The sequence below is a fragment of the Macaca thibetana genome, chromosome 9, assembly GCF_024542745.1.
Source record: "Macaca thibetana thibetana isolate TM-01 chromosome 9, ASM2454274v1, whole genome shotgun sequence".
In the NCBI taxonomy this organism is placed as follows: Eukaryota; Metazoa; Chordata; class Mammalia; order Primates; family Cercopithecidae; genus Macaca; species Macaca thibetana.
Window position 1 is genome coordinate 45552070 of NC_065586.1, and position 26023 is coordinate 45578092.

General features: G+C 49.2%; 1 pseudogene; it reads right to left on the minus strand.

Moving 5' to 3' along the window:
* Positions 1–246: 246 nt before the first annotated feature.
* Positions 247–26023, minus strand: LOC126962232 (anthrax toxin receptor-like; annotated as a pseudogene).

The following is a 26023-nucleotide window of genomic DNA, read 5'->3' on the forward strand; positions in this document are numbered from 1 at the left end:
AATGACTAAGAGGGGAAGTTTATCTTCTCTAATGAAATGAGGAAAATCTGCTGAAATTTGCCTGGTTTGGGGGACAGTGTGGGGTATCTAGAAAGAGAACTCACATTTCCAGAAAGACCCTCATTGCCTTCTGGGACACATTCAGAATTTGAATAGCCAAAAAAATGGAAAGCAGGGACAAGGATGTGAAGAGTATAGCAAATAAGATACACAAATATTTTTCATTGCAAAAAAGCTAGGGAGGGAGATACAGCATTGAATTCATGTTTCAAAGACTTTGGGGCTTTTTTTAGAGAGGAATTTGGCCTAAGACCTCATGGTCCCACCCCTTGGTGACAGATGAAGTTGGGGCGGTTAGGAGTGGAATGCATCCATGCCTGGCATCCCCACGGCACCAGGGAGCTTAATTCTGGCAGGTGCAGTATAAATCCAGCTCATTCAGAGGACAAGCTCCCTGGTGACAAACCCTTTGGTTGATCAGCAAGAATTCAACACCTTTGACCACAAACAAAGCCTCAATGTGTATGTCCAGTTCAGCAACAAAGGCCTGTTAATCTTGGGTGTTTGGTGCCTTAGAAGATGGGCTCTGGGGGAGGCAGTGACAAAGGGGGTTCTGCAGGGTGCCCGAGAAGAGCAGGGAGCAGTGGCAGCATCCTGGAGGGAGGCCTTGGGCACCTAGTGGGGAGGAGGTGGCACCTGGAGGAGCAGGTGATGGGGAGGCACTCCCAGCTGGGTTGAAGGCAGCTCTTCGCGTTGCAGAGTCTGCTTGGGAAAAGTACTCCAGGCTGTGTCTCAGGCACATCCTTGGGCGGCAGGGAGCCTGTGGTAGGGAAAGGCACTCCTGACCGTGTGGAAAGCAGATCCTTGGGCAGCAGGGACCATGTGTGCCTTGGGACTGTGCAAGGGCTAAGCTGAGGTACCTCCCCTGTAGGGAAGAGAAGAGAGAGAAGGTCACTGTGACAGCATTGGAATTGGACTCAGAAGGCTGCAGTTGCCTTGCTAAAGGGGTGGGGTTAGGACCCATCGGGACCCACAGGGTGGGCCTTGCTGTGCTCCTCCTTTCTCCCCTAGGTGCTGCCTCCAGCCTGGACTCCTCCGTCCAGACCTAGCTCAAGTGTCAAAAGTACCCCCCTCCTCTCTGGGCAGCCCTGGGTCTCTGACTCTGGACTCCCTCACTTGGGGTTGAACTTGTCTTCTTCCCCCTGGGGGTCAGGAGGAGGCCCCAATTACCTCTGTGCCCCAGCATGGCCTGGAAGGCTCTAGTGAGCATGTGGAAGGGATGAGCGCTCACCACAGCCCTCAAGGCTGGCTCCAGGGACCCTTGGGTGGGTGACGAGCTGAGAAGTCAGCAGCTCCACGATTCCCTTGGTTTGGGAAGAGGATGATCCAGACCCGTAGGAATAGCTAGTTCTGTCTTGCAGGACCAGTTGCTTTGCTTTCTTCCTGGGCACACACCAGTGTAGCCAACCCACCACCCACACAGCTGCAAGTCTGCGATGCCTTTCTCTCTGCTGGTTTCTTATGCTCATGATCGGGCAACCCTGTCTGAAGACTTGATCAGGGCCTTTCAAAAAGGCCCTCAGGGTCACTTTAAGTAAGGTCAAAGGGACTGGGGTTCATTCCAGCCTCTAACCACAGGCAAGCCACTCAGCCTCTTGGGAATGGCTTTTCCATCTCTCACATGGGTCCAGCAATACTAAACACTGATTGGTCACCCCAAGTCTATTCTTCCTGTCTTCCTTACTAATGAGACCTGATTTTGTTAAGAGAGGCAATGTAAAATGACCTTTTCCCAGTCTCCCTTGCTGAGCAGCATGGCCACGTGAATGCATTCTGGCAATGGAGTATAAATAGGAACTGTTGGGCATTGCTTTAAAGAAGCCTGCTTTCCCTTTTTCCTTCTTCTTCCTGCCTGGAGTATGAGTGTGATGCCTAGAGCTCCAGAAACCATCTTGTAAGCACGAAAGCAAATTGAAAGCCTGGCCTTTTCAAGGATAATTGTTCGGTTTCCCCAAAGCTGTTCTCTTGGGGCTTAGCAGGCAGGCAATCAGATAACAGTCTTTCTCAGAGCCCCTCAGCTCTCCCATTTCTCAATTTGTATAGGCTGTCCTCTGTTTCTGGAATGTTCTTCCTAATGTTGTCTGCCCAGTGAACTGCCGCTCACCTTTTCAGACTCAGCTCCCGAGTGGCCTCCTCCAGGAAGCTCCTTATCCTTGCTCCCAGCTAAAGTGACCACCCTGCTTGGTCTTTCTGGTCATGTGCTGGCAGAAGGCTGAGCCCGTTGTGGGAATTGCCCTGTCCCTCTAGATGTGCCTGTCCCTGCTCTGCATGCATGAGGACTGTAACTGCATCCCCTTCCGCATCTGTGGCTGGAGGGCTGCAGCAGGCTTCCAGGATGCCGGTGGGCATACGCCACTTCGCCTCAACCTCCCCATCTGTGATGTGGCGCTGATGATACCCACAGACCACGGCAGGAGCAGCAGCCCATCGACGCCTGTGGTTTCCCTGGCGTGGGGCCTGCTCAGCTCCTTCTCCACTCAAGGCCACCCTTCCCAGGCTGTCTGGAATCCCAGGGGTTCCCTGCCAGGCCAATCTCAGCCTGATGGTCCCCAGGAAACCCTCCATTCCTCACAGGTGTTCCCCAGAGCGTGCAGACTTTGAGCTTGCTTGAACCTGTCATTCATGCATAAAGCCTCCCCTTGGGCATGTGAGTGACAAGTGCCTCAAATGCTGGATTCCCTTATGGAGATGGTCCCTCTCTTACTGACAGAGACCCTTCTCCCCTCTAGACCCCGTCCTGGGACCTGCTCTCTCCTGCACCTGACCTGCTAGTCCCCATCCAGGATGATGCTCACTTTCCCCTTGTGCCCTCTCAGACCCTGTCCTGAGCCACCTGTGTCTGCAGTTGCCTGTCCACCCTCCTCCGTGCCCGATTGGGCTCCCGCCACCTGTTCAGGGATTTAGGCTTCCTTCTTAGTACAACCCAAGTGTGTCAGCCTGCTCTCCCTGGCTCCACCTATCCCCAAATTTAGTCCTCCCAGGATCATCTTCCCTCCCAGCTCACACCCTCCAGAAATGCTCTGCACTGCTGGCAGGATCCAGTCCCTCCACCCAGCCTGCACACCAGACCTTCCCCTGCCAGGCTCTTGGGGTCTCCACATCCTGCTTTCAGGCAATCATAGCCCGGCTACTAGAAGAGCTGGCCATGCCCTGGCACCCTCCCTTGCTCCTCTGCCTTGAGGGCTCTGCTCCTCTGCCTTAAGTACTCTGCTCCTCAACTCTCCAAGTTGCATGTCCAAGCCCAGCCATCCTGAGCCTCAGCCTCAGCTCTGATGCTGCCTCTGACAAGCTGCCTTCCCTGAAGGCGAATACCCTGGTCCCAAAGCTCCAGAGCACTAGAGTTGAGCCTCTTTCTCTTTCTCCAGACAGCCTCTCTCTCTCCTTGCAGCACAGAACTGGGGGCTCCTTCACATCACGAAACCCTCAACTTCCCTGCCCCAGGTCACACACCAAGTTCAAGGCTGAGCACAGAGCAAGAGCGACCAGAGACTCCATGGACTTGGCCCAGACCTCAGCCTGGAGGCACAGGGACAATTTCTTTCCACTTCTCCTTTGGGCCCAAGAAGTCTCAGCACCGTATTCCACCCACCACTACCCCCTGACTACAGGCCAACTGGACTCAGAACACAGGACACTTCATCAGGATGTCGGGCCACAGTCCTGGCCTCAGAGGTGGCTCTGTCAGGGGGGCTCAAAGCCCCACCTCACTCCTCCTGGCACCACCCAGACTATAAGGCCCAGGCAAGATCTCACCTGCTGGTCAGTGCTCTCCTCTGTCCACTCAGGCCTCAGCTTCAACCTTCTTGCCTCTAAGCAATGCCTGTGTGCAGCAAGGCCATTGTGTTCAAACCCTCTTCTGGCATGGTTAGGAGGCATGGTGGGAACCAGAAAGGATAATGCCACTCCCAGAAGGAGACGGACCCTCCTCCTGGCACTGCCAACCCAGCCTGGGGGATCTGTGGTGGCATTGTGAGGGGCTGCCTGTGCTCGTTTTTGTGGGAGGAGGAGGTGCCAGCTATGAGGCTCCAGGGCACCAGGGGCCTGCTGACTGCCAGCCACTCATTTCTCCCTGCCTTCCCTCAATTTTGACACAAGTGCTGGGTCCCTAGGCAAGACAGAAGTCCTCCCAGGGACATTCCAACATCAGACCCCGTATTATCTTCCTTTCTCCTCCTTATGTTTCTCTTTCTTTATTTCCAGAGCTCCTCTTTCTTTTTCTATGCTAGGCGCTTTACGCACCTATTCTTCACTTCTCAGAGTAAAGCCCTGCAGAAACACTGAGACACAAATAATGGGTGATCCATGCTTCTCCTGGGTTGGGGGCTAAGGTGGACATCTTTCCGGATGTGAGGAGAGAGGGTGAGGCAAGGTGGGGACACAGCAGGCCACCTCTTCTCCACAACAGGATGAGGGACAAAGGGTAGGTTCCCCTCCCAGTATTCTCCCTGTCAAGCACTAAAAGGAGTCTGGCATGCAATTGCACCGGAGGTTCTTAGATGTGCTGGTGCTCTCCTGGTGTCCTGGACAGCTGATGAGCCAGAACCATCCACATTCATGCTGATGCTGCAGTGGGCAACTGCCACCAGGTGCAGACCACTGGCAGACAGGCCTGGACTGGATCTGGCTATACAGGCTCACCTTGCCATTCCCTTAGCCTTGCCATTCCCTTGGCCTTGCCATAGCATAGCCTAGCATTCTTTATGTATGCATTTCATTTTATCCTTATTTTTGAGACAAGAAAGGTGAAAGTTGGAGAAGCTAAACCACTCAACTTGGTTGAGCCATGTTCTTCTATGGTCACCCTTGAAAATGCCAAAGGGGCTTCTCACTTCTCTACAGTTATGCCCAAAACAGGTTCTTGTTCATACATGTCAGATCTGAAGTGTTTCCTTGTGAAGCTGAGAAACAACCAAAAGTATATTCACAGGACCGTGTCTCACTAGAAATACTCATTCATTTATTCAACAGAGAGCCCTGTATCTGTGAACCCAGATGCAAGACAACGGCTACTTGTGGAAAATATACTCCTGTCAACACTGACCTGCAGGGCTGGGACGTGTCTGTCTTCCACATCCTGCATCCATGTGACACTGACTGTCATCATGAACAGATTGACAAGGACAATATTTGATTTCCTACCTTTGGTTCACCAACTCCAAGCTGCCCCAAAATATTCACACTGGCTGTGTCTTCTACTTGAAAGGAATCCCCCAGATTTTTACTCCACTGACTTCTTATCATTTTTTCTCAGTTTAACTGTCACTCCCTCCCTCTTCCTCTCCTTTTCTCCCAAGAGAGTCTTCTCTGGCCAACCAGGCATTTGTTGACACATTAATGACTTTTAATCCTCTGGACAGTTTCTGTCACCATCCGACTCTCCCTAAGAAAATGCAAACCCTGCCATGAAAGTGAGACATTCTTCGTCTGGTTCATTTTGTCTTCCCAGCACCTGCTGTGGAATACATTTTTGCTGAATTAATGAATATGAATAAATCTGGGAATATTTTCCTTTGAACATTTTTTCCTTGTGACAAAGCTGGTCTTGAAATTAAGAAAAAAATAAAAATTTTCCACTGCTTTTATGCTTACCTAGACCTCTAGAATAAGAATTCATGGATAATGAAATCAAACTTCTCTTTATTCTAGTTATTATTGGTAATTATATACGTATATATATATCTCTCTCTTATACATTTAAATTATTTTGTATATATTTTAGTGTATCGTGAAATACGGCTTTTATCTTAGCTTTTCCCCAATAGCTTGCCAAAGTTTACAAAAACATTTGTGTTAAATCAAACTAAATTTGATCTAAGAAAACTTCTGTAATCGCATACTTGAGTTCTCACACATGAACTGCAACCTAACAAACTGAAACCCTAACTGAGAAGTCGGCTTCCGTCACAATAGCTGAGTCTTAGCCAATCACAGCAGCCGTGCTTCAGCCACTCATAGGGAGCCAATTGTTCAAACCATGTACAAATAAGGCAAATGCCAAGGTGTAACTAATCCAGATGTTTGTAGTTCACTTTCATTTTCTGTATGTCATTTCTTTTTCTGACCATACATCATATCTGACCATATGGTAGCCACAGACGCTCTCTGAATCTGTTCTGATTCTGATGTTGCCTGATTCACCTTTTTTTCTTGATCAGTTAAACTCTGTTAAATTTAATTTGTTTAAATTTTTCTTTTAACAGATTTGGTGTCAGAAGATAAACAGTAAAACTGCAAAAGACTGCAGAGGCTTCAAGATGACTGACTAGAGGCATCAGGAACTCACCTCCTCCACAAAGAGAAATAAAAACAGCAAGTAATCACACTTCAAGAAGAACATCTAAGAGTGAATGCTGAAATTCAATAGAAAAATGATGGGAAACATATGAGGCATGAAAATGGAAGATAGTGAGGCAGCAAGCTTGGCTGGGTTTGGCTGGGAACGCAGAGTGGCTCCTTAGTGCAAGAAAAAGGTAAGTGAGAGATCCACAGTGGTTGACATTCTGACCATGGATTTTGTAACCATAGCCAAAGGAAAATCCCTCAACCCTCTAGACCCTGAGACTAGCGTAGGAAGATGCCTAGAGACTATCAAACAGCATTGCTTCAGTGGGAGCTCATGTGGGTCCCACCCCCCAGGTCCTGGGCAACTGTAGCTTTCTGCCATTTGGAGAGCCCAGCCACCACCAGACTGCATCCTGCCCTGGAAACCAACAGCCCCTGCATTTCCACATCCCTAGAGCTCCACTGACATCTCCCTGTGTTCACCTGTAGGGCTTCAGTAGTGCAATGCCAACTGGACCCAGCAGAGCCTCCCCAGCAGTCTAGCACACACAGTGTACTGCATCTTGGGGAATGGACAGTGCAGCACAATAGGGAAGCTGCCTCCCCAGTGTGCTGAGAAGCTGCCCTCAGAGAAAAAGGAGCCAAGGTGTGGGTTGCTTAGAGCTTGAAAACTGTCTACCTGGGGCAGTTATCATGGACAGCAACCTTGTTCCCACCCCAGCAGTAAGACTGCCATGCACATGCCTTGAGGGCAGGGTCTGCTGCTGCTCACTGCATCTGTTATTGCCATCACTGGGGCCAAAGCACATGCCACTTGACAGTGACTTTGCCCTTTTCAGCAGCAGAACCACTGCATACTTGCATGCCCCTTACTACTGGTTTTCTCTGTTGCTGCTGCTACCACTGCTGCTGCCACCCCAGCTGGCGGCCAAATCTCACACTACCCAGAGCCTAAGAACTCCTACTTATGGCTGGAGCCACTGTAAGCAACCTGCCCATTATGGCCCAGCCATTTGCACATACCCTGAGGACAGTTTCCCCTGGCCCACTGCTGCCACTGCCACAGTCACTTGAGCACTCTGCCAGCGGGCCTGAGGATCCCTCCATTTTGCCAACCACAGCCATCACCTGAGTGTTCCACTGGGGGGCCTGAGGATACTCCCACCCACCCTGACACTGCTTACCTCAGTGCCCAAGCACACTGCCTGGGGGCCTAGGGATCACCCCCACTCTGTTCACCATTGCTCACCTCTATGTACTCCTCCTAGGGGCCTGATGACGGACCCACCCAGCCTACCACTACCACCATAGCCAGCATCCATTTGCATGTACCACTTTGGGTTTAGGGAACTGACCTACCCAGCCATCACTAACACTGACGTGTGTTCCTTTAGAGCCTTAGGGTTGCTGTGTTATTGCTATTGTCAACACTCGCTCCACACATGCTGCCAAGGGAAGGACCTGCCCCAGCCAGGCCTACCTCTATGACTGTCAGCACCCAAGCCAGCCACATGGAGGCCTGAGAACTGCCCATTTCTACCTGCTGACACTAGTGCCTGTGTACACTACCTGGGGTCCCAAGGACAGGTAAACTTACCCTGCCACTGCCACTGTAGCAGGACGAGCCGCAGACAAAACCTCTCAGACACCGAGTTATAGAAGGAAGGGCTTTATTCACCTGGGAACATCAGCAAGCTACTGCCTTAAAATCTGAGCTCTCTGAGTGCATAATTTCTGTCCCTTTTAAGGGCTCACGACACTAAAGATTTCACATGAAAGTGTCATGATTGATTTGAGCAAGCAGGGGGTACGTGACAGGGGTTGCATGCACCGGTGGTCAGAGAGAAACAGAACAGGGCAGGGAGTTTCACTACGTTCTCTTATACAATGCCTGGAATCTATGAATAATATCGGTTTCTAAGTTATGAGTTGATTTTTAACTACTGGGTTTAGGCCAGGCAGGCCCAGGCCTGGTTTTGGGCCTGGCGCCGGGCTGCCTGTCTTTGGTTTTACTTCCTTGTTTTTTTCTTAAAACAGCTACCGAGCATAAAACAATATAAAACAGTATGAGAGGGTCTCTCTCTTTCCTCACCACCATCAGGGTTTGAGGGCACACCCACCTAACATCCCCAACCCCAGCAAAACATCACCACAGCCTCCACCAACAACCACAGCCTGAGCCACTGGGGAAATCACACACCACTGATGCTGCTTAGAGTTGAAGAAATCATAGAGAGACTACATTGCTTCACACACTCAGAAGCAAAGCTAAAGTTTCTGACCCAATAAAAACCATATATACATCTTCAGGAAAAAGCCAATCCAAAATATACGAAGAAGCAACTGTTACAAAAGATGTGCAGATATCAATGTAAAACATAAGAAACATGACTAAACAAGGAAATATGGCACTTTCAAAAGATTACAATAATTCTTTAGCAACAAATTCCACTGGAAAAAAAGTATGAAATGTGGGGAAAATAATTTTTTAAAATGATATTATAAAAGCTCAGTAAGATACAAGAGGATATAAACAAATACAAAACGTTAGAAATCAACTGAGGATATTGTCATGCGTGTCCATGTGAAGAGACCACCAAACAGACTTTGTGTGAGCAGTAAAGCTTTTTAATCACCTGGGTGCAAGGCGGGCTGAGTCCGAAAAGAGAGTCAGCGAAGGGAGATAAGGGTGGGGCCATTTTATAGGATTTGAGTAGATAAAGGAAAATTACAGTTAAAGGGGGTTTGTTCTCTGGCGCGCAGGAGTGGGGGTCGCAAAGTGCTCAGTGGGGGAGGTTTTTGAGCCAGGATGAGCCAGGAAAAGGAATTTCACAAGATAACGTCATCACTTAAGGCAAGGATCGGCCATTTTCACTTCTTTTGTGGAGGAATGTCATCAGTTAAGGCAAGAACCTGCCATTTTCACCTCTTTTGTGGTGGAATGTCATCAGTTAAGGTGGGGGCAGGGCATTTTCACTTCTTTTGTGATTCTTAGGTTACTTCAGGCCATCTGGGCGTATTCCTGCAAGTTACAGGGGATGCAATGGCTTGGTTTGGGCTCAGAGGCCTGACAGATATGAATAAAAAATTCACCAGAGAAATAGATATAATAGAAAAACATAAATCCTTAAAGTGAAGAATTCAATGCATAAAATAAAAATTTATTCAAGAGCTTCCACAGTAGAGTGGAACAAAAAGAAGAAAGCGTCTCAGAACTTGAAGGCAGGCCTTTTGAAATAACCCAGCCAGAGCCCCCCTCCCCATGCCCCACTCACATAAAAGAATTTTAAAAAATGAACTAAACCTACATAACATATGGGACACTATAAAACAACCAAAAACAGAAATTTAGGGTGTTCCAAAAGGTGAAGATGCCAAAGGTATAGAAAACCTAATTAACAAAATAGTAGCTGAAAACTTCCCAAATTTGGTAAGAGATTTAACATTCAGATACAGGAAGTTTAGAAATTCACAACTAATTAAAACCTCAAAAGGTCTATTTTACAGCACATTATAGTAAACTGTCAAAAGTCAAACAGAATTCTAAAAAGAGCAAGAGAAAGGAAAAAGCTCTGGTCACATGTATGGGAAGCCAGATCAGACTAACAATTTCTTAGCAGTAACCGTATAGGCCAGGAGAGAATGGCATAATACATCTAAAGTGCTAAAAGGGGGGGGAAAACCTGTCAGCCAATAATACTATCCCTAACAACATTATTCTTTATTAAAAAATGTGAAATAAATGTTTATTCATCATCACTAGACCAGAGGGAGTCCTATGCCTGGAAATGAACGAATGATATCTACCATCATGAAAACATACAAAAGTCTAAAACTTGCTGTTAGAGCTAACACAGAAATAACAAAAAGAACTCAAATGTTACCACTATAGAAAACTACCACAACACAATGATAAACTATGAGAGAAAGGAAGGAAAAATATACAAAACAATCAGAAAAAAATTTAACAAAATGACAGAAATAAGTCTTCACATATCAATAATAACCTTGAATGTAAATGGATTAAATTTTCCACTTAAAAGATAAAGTCTGGCTGAAGGAAGTTTGAAAATACCCCAACTATATGCTGCCTACAAGAAACTCACTTCACATGTAAACACATATAGACTAAAAGGAAAGGAATGAAAAAAGATATATCACACAAATAGAAACCAAAAGTGAGCAGAAGTAGCTATAATTATATCAGATAAAACAGACTTTAAGACAAAAGCATTACAAAGTGACAAAGAAGGTCATGCTATATAATGATAAAGGGATCAATTCAGCAAGAAAATACAATTTTAAATATATATGCACCCAACACCAGAGCCCCCATATACATAATACAAATATTATTAAACCTAATATACTTCAATACAGTAGTTGTTGGGGACTTCAACACTTCACTCTCAGCATTAGACACGTCATCTAGAAAGAAAACCAACAAGGAAAAAATAAATTTAAACTACAGCTTAGAACAAATGGACCTAGGAGACATCTACAGAACATTTCTTCCAACAACTTCAGAATACATGTTCTTCTAATCAGCAAATAGAACATCATCCAAGATAGACCATAAATCAGGTCACAAAACAAGTCTCAACAAATTTTAAAAATATCAAAACCATACCAAATATCTTCTCAGACCATCATGGAACAAAGCTAGAAATCAATAACAAGAGGAACTTGGAAAATGTACAAGTACAAGGAAATGAATTGATGTTATTCTGAACACAATGAGGAAATTAAAAAGGAAATCAAAACATTTCTTGAAGCAAATGAAAATGGAAACACAACATACCCAAACATATGGTATACAGCAAAAGCAATGCTAAGAGAGAAGTTTATAGCAAAAAAGGCCTACATCAAAGAAGTAGAAACATTTCAAGTAAGCAATCTAATGATGCATCTCAAGGAATTAGAAAAGCAAGAACAAACCAAACCCAAAATTAGTGTAAGGAAAGAAACAATGAAAATCAGATCAGAGTAGAACTAAACGAAATTGGCTAAAAATACAAAGAATCAATGAAAGGTGAAGTTGGTTTTTTGGAAAGATAAAGTGGATAAACTGCTAGTTAGACTACCCAAGAAAAAAAGAGATAAGACCCAAATAAACGAAATCAGAAATGAAAAAGGAGACACAATAACTAATACTACAGAAATACAAAACACATCAAAAACTATTGTGAACAACTATTTGCCAAAAAACTGGAAAACCTATAGAAAATGGATAAATTCCTGGACATTTACAACCTACCAAGGTTGAAACAAGAAGAATCAGAAAACCTGAACAGACCAATAAGGAGTAACAAGATTGAATCAATAATGTAAAAATCTACCAACAAAAAAAAGCCCAGGACTGTATGGCTTCACTGCCAAATTCTACCAAACTTTTGAAGAACTAATGCAAATTATCCTCAAGTTATTCTAAAAAAATAGAAGAGACCTCATAGAATGAGGCATTATCCTGATACCAAAACCAAACAAGAATGCACCAAAAAAGGAAACACTACAAGCCAATAACCCTGATGAACACAGACACAAAATATCCTCAACAAAATGCTAGCAAATTGAATGAAACAGCACATCAAAAAGATAATCCTGCCATGATCAAGTGGGATTTACTCTGGGGATGCAAGGATGATTTAACATACACGAATCAATAAACATGATATATCACATCAACAGAATGAAGGATAAAAACCATATGATCATCTCAATAGATGCTGAAAAAGCATTTGATAAAACCCAAAAAAATGCTTTTTGACTGTGAGGAGCCGGGCACATTCCTCAGCCCCGGGCTCAAAACAAACAAGCCCAATACAAACACATCCCATCCTCCCATCCCACCACATATCGCCATATATCTCTCAAACTTCCTGAGCCCAGTACAAACACATCCCATCCTCCCATCCCACCACATATCGCCATATATCTCTCAAACTTCCTGAGCCCAGTACAAACACATCCCATCCTCCCATCCCACCACATATCGCCATATATCTCTCAAACTTCCTGAGCCCAGTACAAACACCACCTGGAAAAGTCTCCGATAAGGAGGCAGCCATTCAAAGTTTTACTGAAAGCGTGGGAACCAAAAGAATTCCTTTGTTCCCCTGTAACTTTCGGACTATAAAAAGCAAACACTCGCATTGTTCGGGGCCCTCTTGTATGCTGTGTAATGAAGGGACCAAGTTCGAACTTGTCGTAAAGATCCTTGCCGCTTGGCTTTGACTCTGGACTCTGGTGGTCTTCTTTGGGGAACAGAGGGTCTGGGCATAACATCTGGGGGCTTGTCCGGGATTCCCCCAAGCCCACCAGACCCCTGGTCAACGGATCTACTAGGATCGATCTACTGATAGGTGAGCCGGCTCGTCTCCGTTTGTCTGTCTGTGTCTGTTCTGAATCTGAATCTGTGACTCGCGAGGTCTGAAACTGGAGCTGGCACAGTCCTGGCGGACGCGCTATAGGACGGCCAGTGGAGACCGGTAGGAGACGTCCCCTGGCGCTCGTCTGATCTAGCTTACGATCTGAACTGCCCCGACCGCCGGTTTGGGGTTTGGGCAGTAGCTGTTTCTGATCTGAACTGCCCCGACCGCCAGTTTGGGGTTTGGGCAGTAGCTGTTTCTGATCTGAACTGCCCCGACCACTGGTTTGGGGTTTGGGCAGTAGCTGTCTCTGATCTGAACTGCCCCGACCGCCGGTTTGGGGTTTGGGCAGTAGCTGTTTCTGATCTGAACTGCCCCGACCGCCAGTTTGGGGTTTGGGCAGTAGCTGTCTCTGATCTGAACTGCCCCGAGCGCGTTTGCGGTTTGGGCAGTAACTGTCTCTGATCTGCACTGCCCCGACCGCCAGTTTGGGGTTTGGGCAGTAGCTGTCTCTGATCTGAACTGCCCCGAGCGCGTTTGCGGTTTGGGCAGTAACTGTCTCTGATCTGCACTGCCCCGACCGCCGGTTTGGGGTTTGGGCAGTAGCTGTCTCTGATCTGAACTGCCCCGAGCGCGTTTGCGGTTTGGGCAGTAACTGTCTCTGATCTGGGCTGTCGGAGCATGATCGCGACTAAATATCATTAATAAGTCAGATCAGATTTCCTTTGCAGGGATTCAAACCCACATTCCTTTACAGGAAGGGACTACAAATTATTACAGGATAGGTAATACCCAGAGCACTCCTCTATCTCTCTTTACAAATAATTTCAAATAAGTAAGAGCAAGGGGCCATGATCTTGGTATGGAAATCAGGAAAGGAAAGCTAATTACTCCGTGTCGCTCCGAATGGCCTGCCTTTGATGTAGGGTGGCCACCCGAAGGGACCTTCCGACTTGCGGTCATCACTAGGGTAAAGTCCAAGATTTTCCTACCTGGGCGTGCGGGCCACTTAGATCAAATCCCATATATCCTCATATGGCAGGACCTTGTTGAGAACCCGCCTCCTTGGCTGTCCCCTTTCCAATTAGCCTCTGAACCCTGTAAGACACTGGTTGCTCGACCACTAAAATCCAAGCAACCAACTGCCCCCCCCACCCTGTTCTACCTGATAGCGGGGACCCACTGTTCACAGAACTCCCTCCGTACCCCTCCAGGCCCCAGGCCCCGACCCCCCGGGCTGAGTTGCGGGAGGGAGCAGGCGGAGGGGAGGCGGCCGGCACACACGGGCCCGCTGACAGGGAAGGTAACTTTGAAGGGCCAGCGGGGCGGACGCGAGGGCGCACTTCGCGGGCTAGCCCCCCCCAGCCGCCTGACTCCACGGTGGCTTTACCCCTTCGGGAAATAGGACCCCCAGATGACACAGGAATCCCCAGGCTCCAGTACTGGCCATTCTCCACCAGTGATCTGTATAACTGGAAGACTCAGAGTGCTCGGTTTTCAGACAACCCCAAAGATTTACTGGCTTTACTGGATAGTGTCATGTTCACCCACCAGCCCACTTGGGATGATTGCCAGCAGCTCCTCCGAATCTTGTTTACCACGGAAGAGCGAGAGAGAATACAGGTAGAAGCTAGAAAGCTGGTCCCGGGGGACGACGGTCAACCGACTGCCAACCCCGACCTCATAAACGCGACCTTTCCTCTGACCAGGCCAGCGTGGAACTACAACACGGCAGAAGGTAGGGGACGGCTACACCTTTATTGCCAGACTCTAATGGCAGGTCTCCGGGCAGCTGCTCGCAAGCCCACTAATTTGGCTAAAGTATATTCTATTCTGCAGGGAAAGACAGAGAGCCCAGCCACCTACTTAGAAAGATTAATGGAAGCTTTTAGACAGTACACCCCCATAGATCCAGAGGCTCCAGGAAGTCAGGCAGCTGTTGTAATGTCTTTCGTAAATCAGGCAGCCCCAGATATTAAAAAAAAACTCCAGAAATTAGGAGACTTGGAAGGAAAGCGGATTCAAGACCTCCTTCAGATAGCCCAGCGGGTTTACAATAACAGAGATACTCCGGAGGAAAGGCAATTTAAGGCCACTGAAAAAATGACCAAGGTCCTGGCAGCAGTGGTACAGAAAGAGCATCTACAGCTAGAGTACACCCAACCTAGGCGGCCCCCAAGGCATGATAACCTGAGAAAAGACCAATGTGCCTACTGCAAGGAGGCTGGCCACTGGGTAAGAGACTGCCCCAAAAAGAAACAACGAGGACAGGGACCCCCTAGGTCTACACCCGTACTAGTCACTCAAGATGAAGACTAGGGAAGACGGGGTTTGGATCCCCTCCCCGAACCTAGGGTAACTTTGCAAGTGGAGGGGTCCCCAATCCAGTTCTTGGTCGATACGGGAGCACAGCACTCAGTCTTAGTTAAAACTAATGGGAAATTGTCCTCCAAGTCCTCGTGGGTACAAGGGGCCACAGGAGTTAAAAAATACCCATGGACAACACAAAGGACAGTAAACCTCGGAGCCAAGAATGTAACCCATTCTTTCCTGGTCATCCCTGAGAGCCCCTGTCCCCTATTAGGGAGAGACCTGCTAACTAAAATGGGAGCACAGATCCATTTCCTCCCTGAAGGGCCGGTCGTTACCAACTCCCACAATCGGCCCGTGTCCGTCCTGACTATAACCCTAGAAGATGAGTACTGGCTCCACCAGGAGCGAGCGGCCCCTGACCAGGACATAGCAACCTGGCTCCAGCAATATCCAGAAGCTTGGGCGGAAACGGGGGGCTTAGGACTAGCAAAACACCGTCCTGCCTTGTTTGTTGAACTTAAGCCTGGGACAGACCCCGTGCGGGTACGCCAATACCCGATGCCCCTAGAGGCCAAGAAAGGAATTGCCCCGCATATCCGCCGGCTCCTTGACCAAGGGGTCCTTCGCCCATGTCACTCGCCCTGGAATACTCCATTGTTGCCGGTACGAAAACCTAATAGTGGAGAATACAGACCTGTACAAGACTTAAGAGAAATCAATAAGAGGGTTGTGGACATACATCCAACTGTGCCTAACCCGTATACCCTCCTAAGTACCTTAAACCCTAAACATCAATGGTACACTGTTTTAGATTTGAAAGATGCTTTCTTCAGTTTGCCTTTAGCCCCTCAGAGCCAAAAGCTCTTCGCCTTCGAGTGGAATGACCCTGATAGGGGCATAAGTGGCCAATTGACATGGACCAGGCTGCCGCCGCAGGGATTTAAAAACTCTCCTACCCTGTTCGATGAGGCCCTCCATGAAGACCTGGGTGAGTACCGACGCAAACATCCTGAAATAACTTTACTACAGTATGTTGATGACCTCCTAATTGCTGCTGAGACCCAAGAAGCTTGCATCCAAGGGACCAAGGGTCTCTTACAAGCTCTGGGGAATCTGGGCTACCGAGCCTCGGCAAAGAAAGCTCAAATCTGTAAGCCAGAGGTAACATATCTAGGGTACCTGCTTAAAGAAGGGCAGCGCTGGTTAACAGACGCCCGGAAACAAATTGTTCTGCAGATCCCCAGGCCACAATCCACCCGACAAGTGAGGGAATTCCTGGGGTCGGTGGGATTTTGCAGACTATGGATACCTGGGTTCGCAGAACTGGCTAAACCCTTGTATCAGGCAACCGGGGGCAGCAGCCATTTAATTGGACAGACGAAGCCGAGTCGGCTTTCCAACAGATTAAAACCGCCTTACTCTCTGCGCGCTGCACTGGGGCTACCTGATGTTACCAAGCCCTTCCACCTATATGTGGACGAGAATACGGGTGTCGCCAAGGCAGTAATAACTCAGAACTTAGGCCCCTGGCGGAGGCCAGTTGCCTACCTGTCAAAGAAGTTAGACCCAGTGGCTGCCGGGTGGCCCCCTTGTCTCCGAATGATTGCAGCCACGGCTCTGATGGTGCAAGATGCTGATAAACTTGTCATGGGACAAGAATTGCGGGTCGTTACTCCACATGCCATCGAAGGTGTACTCAAACAGCCACCTAATCGATGGATGAGTAACGCCCGGCTCACCCACTACCAAGGACTACTACTAAATCCTCTCAGGATAACTTTCCTGCCCCCAACGACCTTAAACCCTGCCTCACTGCTGCCCAACCCGGACCTGGACGCCCCACTCCATGACTGCACCGAGATACTAGCTCAGGTGCACGGAGTTCGAGAAGATCTGCAGGACCGCCCACTTCCTGACGCCGACCTCGTCTGGTTCACTGATGGGAGCAGCTTCATGCATCAAGGCCAGAGGTACGCTGGAGCGGCAGTGACTTCAGAGACTGAGGTAATCTGGGCGGAACCCCTGCCCCCGGGGACATCGGCCCAGAAGGCCGAACTGATTGCGCTCACCCAAGCTCTTACCTTAGGGGCGGGGAAGAAGCTGACAGTATATACAGACAGCCGATATGCTTTTGCAACGGCGCATATACATGGGGCCATTTACAGGGAGCGAGGGTTACTGACGGCTGAAGGAAAAGAGATAAAAAACAAGCAAGAGATCCTAGCCCTGCTAACAGCCCTATGGAGGCCAGAAAAGTTAGCCATTGTGCATTGCCCAGGGCATCAGAAACCAACTACTCCAACTGCTCAAGGCAACTTTCTGGCAGACCAAACTGCAAGGAATGTGGCAAAGGCTCCCAGCCAACTCCTTACACTCCAGCTCCCTGACCCGGGCCCCCGGGACTTGCCAAATTTCCCTGAATATTCAGAACAAGATCTCCAGTGGATTGACAAACTTCCCCTGAAACAAGTCCAGAATGGGTGGTGGACTGATACTAATGACCAAACCATCCTACCAGAAAAATTAGGACAACAGGTGTTAGAACACATCCACCGAACCACCCACCTGGGGGCCCGGCGGATGATAGACCTGATCAGACGCTCCAGGCTCAAAATCAGACATATAGCTGAGATGGCCAGCAGTATCGTGACAAGTTGCAAAGTCTGCCAGCTTAACAACGCATACCCTCAATCTCAAGCTGCAACAGGAACAAGGCTCAGGGGAACCAGGCCTGGTATCTACTGGGAAGTAGATTTTACTGAAATAAAGCCAGGAAAGTACGGGTACCGGTACTTACTTGTCTTTGTAGATACTTTTTCAGGGTGGACGGAAGCATTCCCAACCAAAAGAGAAACTGCTCAGGTCGTAGCAAAGAAAATTCTGGAAGATATCCTTCCCAGGTATGGCTTCCCCGTCCAGATAGGGTCAGATAATGGGCCCGCTTTCGTTGCTAAGGTAAGTCAGGATTTGGCTTCCATCCTTGGGGCAAATTGGAAACTCCATTGCGCTTACAGGCCCCAGAGTTCAGGACAGGTAGAAAGGATGAATCGGACCTTAAAAGAGACCTTAACTAAATTGACTACGGAGACTGGCGCTAATTGGGTAGTCCTTCTCCCCTACGCTCTGTTCCGGGCCCGTAATACCCCTTACAGACTGGGCCTTACCCCTTATGAAATCATGTATGGTAGACCCCCACCCCTAGTTCCCAGCCTAAAAGATGATCTGCTCAAGTCTGAAACAGAAAATGTCTCTGAACTCTTATTTTCCCTACAAGCCTTGCAGAAAATTCATCAAGAAATCTGGCCCAAGCTGAAGGAACTATATGAGACCAGTCCCCCGCCGACACCCCATCCGTACCAGCCAGGAGACTGGGTCCTGGTCAAGCGACACCGACAAGAGACCCTAGAACCCAGGTGGAAAGGACCACTCCAGGTACTCCTAACCACACCCACCGCCCTAAAGGCAGAAGGCATCGCGTCGTGGATCCACTACACCCACGTCAAGCCGGTGGACCCAACCTCCGACCTCCTGGGACCAATCACGGCGGCGGCTGAAGCACTGGACACGTGGACTGTGGACAGAGCTAAGAACAACCCCTTAAAACTCACCCTGCGCCAACAGCATAGCTCACTGCAAACATGCAGTTAGGTAGTCTGACTCTAACGCCCTAGTGGCCGCTGGGGAAAACATAAAGCCAGCTCCTAATCCCTTTGTCTGGAGATTCTGGCTTTATGAAAACCAAACCCACCCTGGGCAACCTCATAAGCCCGGGAAATTAGTGGCCAGTGCAGATTGCCCCTCCTCAGGGTGCAATAGCCCAATTTTACTAAATTTTACCGATTTCCCAATAGCCAAACCAGTGGCACCAATGATATGCTTCAAGTATGATCAGACTCAATACAATTGTAAGCACTATTGGTGGCACCAAAGTGCCAGCTGCCCTTATAACTATTGTGTCGTCCATAAATACCAATGGTGGGGTGGAAAAGAACAGATAGATCCCAGATAGCCCTTCCATTGTAGACGAGATGGAGACCTTTCATATACATGGATAGTTAGAGACCCCTGGAACTCCCGCTGGACCACGCCTCAACACGGGGCTGTATACTACTCCTCCGCCTCCACATGGCCTAGCAGTCACCTCTATCTGTGGCGGGGTCTAGTGCAGGTACGGCCCCTGGTCCATGGAAATATCCAGCGACAAGAAAACCACCTGACACAAGATTTACGTCCTTTTTCCTGGTTAAAATTATTGCAAGAAGGATTAGAACTTGCTAACCTTACAGGAATTCACAGCCTGTCTGGCGGCTTTCTGTGTGCCACTCTAGGGTGTCCACCGCTAACCGCTGTCCCCCTGCCGTGGGGATCCTCTACCTCTGCCCAAGCTAACAACCACCGAAACCCCTCATATGCCCCTATCCCTAACGTGCCACTATACCTAAACCCCAGTCAAGAAAAGTTTCCCTACTGTTTCTCAGGAACTAATTCTAGCCTCTGCAGCATCACTGCAACGCCCCCTAATATCACCTTAAGGGCTCCGTCAGGCATATTCTTCTGGTGTAATGGAACATTATCTAAAAACCTATCAAGCCCCTCTGTTACCAACCTACTGTGTCTTCCTGTCACATTAGTTCCCCGGTTGACTCTACTTACTGCCGGAGAGTTCCTAGGGTATACCGGTAACTGGACTAGTGCTGTTATTCACCCAGTCCCTAGACCGAGACCTGCACGAGCCATATTTCTCCCCCTCATTGCAGGAATCTCCCTCACCGCATCCTTCATGGCAGCCGGACTGGCGGGGGGAGCCTTAGGTCACACCCTCATAGAAAGTAACAAGCTGTACCAACAATTTGCCATTGCTATGGAGGAGTCAGCTGAGTCCCTTGCCTCCCTCCAGCGGCAGCTCACGTCCCTAGCACAGGTAACCTTGCAGAACCGGAGGGCCTTAGACCTACTCACTGCTGAAAAAGGGGGTACGTGTATGTTCCTAAAGGAAGACTGTTGTTTCTACATAAATGAATCAGGACTTGTGGAGGACCGGGTCCAACAGTTACACAAGTTAAGCACAGAAGTAAGAACATGGCAGTTTGCTTCAGCTGCAGACCAATGGTGGAACTCATCTATGTTTTCTCTGTTAGCCCCCTTCCTTGGACCCCTGCTGAGTCTTCTATTTCTGCTTACCGTAGGACCTTGTGTTGTTAACAGAATTTTGCGGTTCGTTAGAGAAAGATTTGACACTGTACAACTCATGGTCCTCAGAGCCCAATACCAACCTGTAGACGCTGAAACAGAATCAGACTTGTAAGACCCAAGATTGGCTCTAGAGATACCTGAAAAGAACGGGGGAATGAGAGGAGCCGGGCACATTCCTCAGCCCCGGGCTCAAAACAAACAAGCCCAATACAAACACATCCCATCCTCCCATCCACCACCACATATCGCCATATATCTCTCAAACTTCCTGAGCCCAGTACAAACACATCCCATCCTCCCATCCCACCACATATCGCCACATATCTCTCAAACTTCCTGAGCCCAGTACAAACACATCCCATCCTCCCATCCCACCACATATTGCCATATATCTCTCAAACTTCCTGAGCCCAGTACAAACACCACCTGGAAAAGTCTCCGATAAGGAGGCAGCCATTCAAAGTTTTACTGAAAGCACGGGAACCAAAAGAATTCCTTTGTTCCCCTGTAACTTTCGGGCTATAAAAAGCAAACACTCGCATTGTTCGGGGCCCTCTTGTATGCTGTGTAATGGAGGGACCAAGTTCGAACTTGTCGTAAAGATCCTTGCCGCTTGGCTTTGACTCTGGACTCTGGTGGTCTTCTTTGGGGAACAGAGGGTCTGGGCATAAGATGACAAAAACTCTTAACAAATTAGGCATAGAAGGAATATACCTCAATATAATAAAGGCCTCATATGACAAACTCACAGCTAACATCACATGAAATGGGGAAAAGCTGAAAGCTTTCCCTCTAAGAAGTGGAACAAGGCGGGGATGCCCACTTCCACCCCTCCTATTCAAAATAGTACTGAATATCTTAGCCACAGCAATCAGGCAAGTGAAAGAAATAAAAGGCACCCAAACTGGAAAAGAGGAAGTCAAATTTTCCTTCTTGGCAAATGACATGATTTTATACTTAGAAAAACCTAAAGACTCCACCAAAAAACTTCTAGATCTGACAAACAAATTCAGTAAAGTTTCAGGATACAAAATCAACATATAGGCTGGGTGCAGAGACTCACATAGGTAATCTCAGCATTTTGGTGGAAGGATTGCTTGAGCCCAGGATTTCAAGACCAGCCTGGACAACATAGTGAGACACTCATCTCTATTATCATTGTAAAAAATTATCAAATAAACATACAAAATTCAGTAGCACCAATAATAACAGAGCTGGAAAAGAAATGAAGAAGGCAATCCCATTAACAATAACTACAAAAAAAAAAAACAACTAGAAATAAATTTATCCAAGGAGGTGAAAGATCTCAATAAGGAAAACTAGAAAACACTGATGAAAGAAATTGAAGAGGACACAAACAAATGGAAAGACATCCCATTTACACAAATTGGACAAGTTAATATTACTAAAATGATTGTACTACCCAAAGCCATCTGCAGATTCGATGCAATTACTAACAAAATACCAATGTCATTTTTCACACGCCAACTCCACACAGGCAGTGACCTTAGCCAGGAATGGATTTTTTTCTGATCAGCATCATCATTTCTCACTCAGTATTCAGAAGACGTTGAATGAAACGTTATTTGAGGACCTGCTGTGTGACATTTTGCACTGAAGGGAGATGCACTTGCAGGTGTTTCCATAGATCACTCTGACAGCAGGACATGGGGTGGAACCTGACTCAGACATGAGCCTCCCCTCGGGTCAGTTCATAGCCCGGCTCTACCACTCAACGATCCTGCCATGTTGAGCCTATCACTAAACATCAGAGCCTCGGTGTCCACAGCTGTGAAATGCAGACAGTAGTGACTGCCTTGCAGGACAGAGAGGTGGCCATGAACACAATAAGGACCTGGAGCCAGGCTGTTGGATGCTTGTCCTATTGCTTCCTGGTTGTGTGACCCTGGGTAGGTTACCTAACTTTGTAGGGCTTCTAGCTTCCTCCCCGCAATAGAGTTATGACATATGTTAGTTTGTGGAATGTACTTGCAACAGTGTCTGCGCACCTTAAGGTCTATATGAATGGCAGCTATGAGCCTTCCTGGGTGTTGTGAGAATGAAATGAGATCCAATTTCTAAAGGGCTTCCTGCTGTGGTGCGCACACGAATTAAACTCACTGCAGAGGCTGTTATATCATTGTGGGCACTACATTTGGTGACAGAGGGTAAGGTTTCACATTATTAGCCTGACTTTCCAGATGGATCTAGCAATACTGTTTCCCATTAACATAATGAGCATCCACAGGATAAGGTGAAGGAGGATCGTCAGCATGGATGGGAGGTAGAGTTTGACTCAAGAGCCTCAGAGTCTTGCTGCTGCATTTTGTATGAGTGTGTAGTGGGGATGGCCTGGAAGAAGACACTATCAAAAAATTTATTCAGGGAACTGAAGGTGATGGAGCAGGGAGACACACTCAATTTAAAACAAAAATTGAAAGTAAACAAGACTGACTGCTTTTGCCACAAAAATGTTGAGGTTTTTGGTAAACTAAGCCTTTGAGAATTTCCTGCATTATCATGTGCTGAAATGCAAAAATGTTTGGGTTTGCCGAAACCAGCAACTAAACAAGGTTTTAAAAGGCGAGAGACAGGCCTGGCTCACCTGGGCCCTGTGCTGACACCACATCCATGGCACCTGGCGGCAGCTTGGGTGAAAGAGGTCACAAAAGGTATCCAGATTGCCCTGAAAAGCAGCGTGGCCACGATGAAGCCATGCAGCCTGGATGCCTTCTCAGGACTCCCCAGCCCTCCATGGCTCTGTTCCAAGGAACACACCCAGAGAAAGCTCCCATTTCCCCCTGGAGGAGGGGCCTGGCAGGGTTGCATGTTGGAGACGTGGTCACTGTGGCCACAGAGAGTTTTGGAATCTGGACCAAAAAGTACTTTGGTTGTAGAAAGAAGAAAAGCCAGGGGCAGATTCATAGGAAAAGTCTAAAGGTGGGAGGACCCTGTGGTTCCAAGCAGAGGTCCTGAAGGGGAGCATGAGTTAGGCCTGGGGGCCCAGCATGGGGGCCTGGGCAGGAGGGAGGAGGAGCCTTGCTGCTGGGTCACACAAGGGGAAGGCAGGTGAGAGGACCATGCCCTGCTCAGGGGGTAGGTACCTGACCCCAGGGAAGAGAGAAGAGGAAGGCAGAGAAAAACAGGCCAGAAAGCAGCCCAGGACCCACGGCGGGCAGCCCCTTGGCCACTGGTTGCTGCAGTCAGGCCTTTCTGGGCCCTGGTGGGGATGGGATGAGGGCCGTGCATTGCAAGGCAGTGCAGGCCGCTGGCAGGTGACCTCCTGCCCCTAGAGGCTGTGTTTCGGCTTCTCTGTGCCCCACACTCTGGGGAGAGACAGGCCTGGCTTCCCCAGATACCCACTGAGGCTGCAGAGGAACCTGACACTCCCAGGAGGAAGCAAGAGATCTGACCACAGACAGAGCCAGGACCAAGGGGGAGAGGGGCAGACCAGGCAGGAACTCTGGGGTCCTTCTCCCTCAACACCAGCCACCCAGGCGCCCTCTCTACCCCTGTGCAGGGCCCCTGCTGCTGCCTGGCTGGGTTCCCCTCAGCAAGATGGGCCTGTACCTGCCCGTGAAGGAGGTTTCCTCAGGGAGAGTGGTTGTGTTGGCTCCGGGGCTCAAGCTCCTGCACAGGTGTCTTGTGAGGGCGCTTTCGGGTCTCCACCTCCTCCCCTCCCTGCAGTGCCTGTCAGCCCATCTCAGCAGGCGACAAGCCCACTCAGGGACAGCTTTTCCTCACTGCCTGAAGATCCTGCTGCCTGGGCTGGCAGGTGCCCCTGGCATCCTTGCAGTGTTTGTTGTGGTGAGAATGCGTGTCAGGACTGGTCAATTCTATTTTTTTTTTCTGATCTACATGACCTTTTGTGACTCAGGTTGCTTGACCCATGCACCTGCAGACAGGTGGTTTAAAGCCGAGGCCACTGCCAGAGCTGAGGTACCCCTGTGGGAACCAGGAACCAGTCAGACATCAAAAGCTGCCACTGTACAGAAACGGATCCTTCTAGGGAGGGAGTTCAATGTGTGGGGACAGACCTGGTAGTGCAGGGGACAGGATCCCTCACATATGCCTGCCACTGGGGCACTAGCATGAGGTGGACCTCTGGTTTCTCTGGGCACCAGGTGACCAAAGTCCATCCTCCATAGAGTCTGCCTTCCTCCAGGAAGGGCCTGGTCTCTGCAGTGGGACCCAGCTGCTCCTCCTCCCGTAGTCCTAGCCTGGGGATTGCAGCCCCTCTCCACTGTGCTTCTCACCTCTACCCCTCTCATCCCGCACACTCCTTGACACCCACAGCAACAATCACAGTGGGGCAGGTGTTTACAGGAGCCGGGGGCGGAGGCAGTGGATGCGGAAGTTGTGGTGGTAGAAATGGTGGTATCTCCTGCTCTAGCACCCAAAAAAAAACAACAACAACAATGGTTTGCTGACTTTTCAGACAACTCTTAAGAGCAAGAGTATGGTGTCATTGCCTCAGCACCGGGCACAGTGCTGGCCACTCCCAGATGTGTATCTGGGAAGTGAAAGGACTAGTGAGGAGCCCACACCACAGGGGACCGTCCTTCACGTAAGAAACACGCAAACTTCCTGGTTTGCAGACATGCCTCTTCCCCTAAATACTAACAACTTCGTCCCAGTCGCCTTGGTTCTCCCGAGGCCAGCCTTGTTGGAGGAAGCCTGTCCTGGGGGCTGTGCAATGGTTCCAGCATTTGCAGATGACTGTCTGCATCCACCTGGTTGCAGATGCAGCCTCCCTGGGCCCACTACATAGCACCGCAGAGGCCATCCTTGACCAGGGAGGCCTGTTCCCACCCTGTCTCAGGCCCAGGGCCTCCTGCCTCAGTTACTCACCACTGCATATGGCCCCTGGGGTGGGTCCCCAGCCCAGGTGAGCCACAGCCTGCTCCCAGACTCCTGGTCCCTGTGTTCACTGGGCTGGTGTCCCTCCCAGCTTGGTGCCCGCCAGGACTCCTTCACCCCTCAGCCCTGCAGTCCCTAGAAGCTAACCCCAGCCAACCCCTCATCCCTGCCAGGAGACAGGGATCCAGAGAAGCCAAACGGAGCCACATCCGCATCTGGAGCCTGGGGACGGGGCTGAGCTCTGTCCTCTCCTCCCTCTGCTCTGTCCTCTGTCTGCAGCTCTCTGGGCTGGCTTTCTCTGCCCCAGCTCCCAGCGCCCCTGACACTCTCCCTGCCCTGGGCTCCATCTCTGCTTTTGTCTCCTGCTCTGCCTTATAGGAGGCCCTTCCCACTTCTGTGGGGTTGACATTTCACTCTCAGCCCCGACAAACCAGGACTGTGAGCTGCCCGTGGGGAGCTTCATTTCTGTCCCTCCCCAGCCCAGCATGGGGCCCAGGGGAAGCTGGAGCTCAGTAAAGACAGATGAAGGAATGGGGAAGGCACCAGACATGTACCGAGATCCATGCTGGTTTCCCAAGTCACAGACAGCTGGGAGTTACAGCACCATCCTCCATTTGGGCCATCAGGACCTCAGGGGGGACCCTCTCTTCCTCCCTTCACACAGAGGCTGCCTCCTGGCCCTTGTCCATCTGAGGCTTCCAGAAGTCCCGATTGTTGAGGCAGCCCTGGTTTCAGGGGTTCTGGGGTCACTTTTCTCTAGGAGCCAGGGCAGGCCTCACCCCCTTGTCCACGGCATCCCAGGCCAGCTCTATGTGGCCAGCCCGGGGCAGGAGGTCCTGCAGAAGCCCAGGCTTGCTAGGCTCTGGGAATGTGTGGACAGGTCTGCCACTCCCTGGGCTCATGTGATGAGCCAGGAGCTGAGGGAAACTTCCCACAGGCTGGATCAT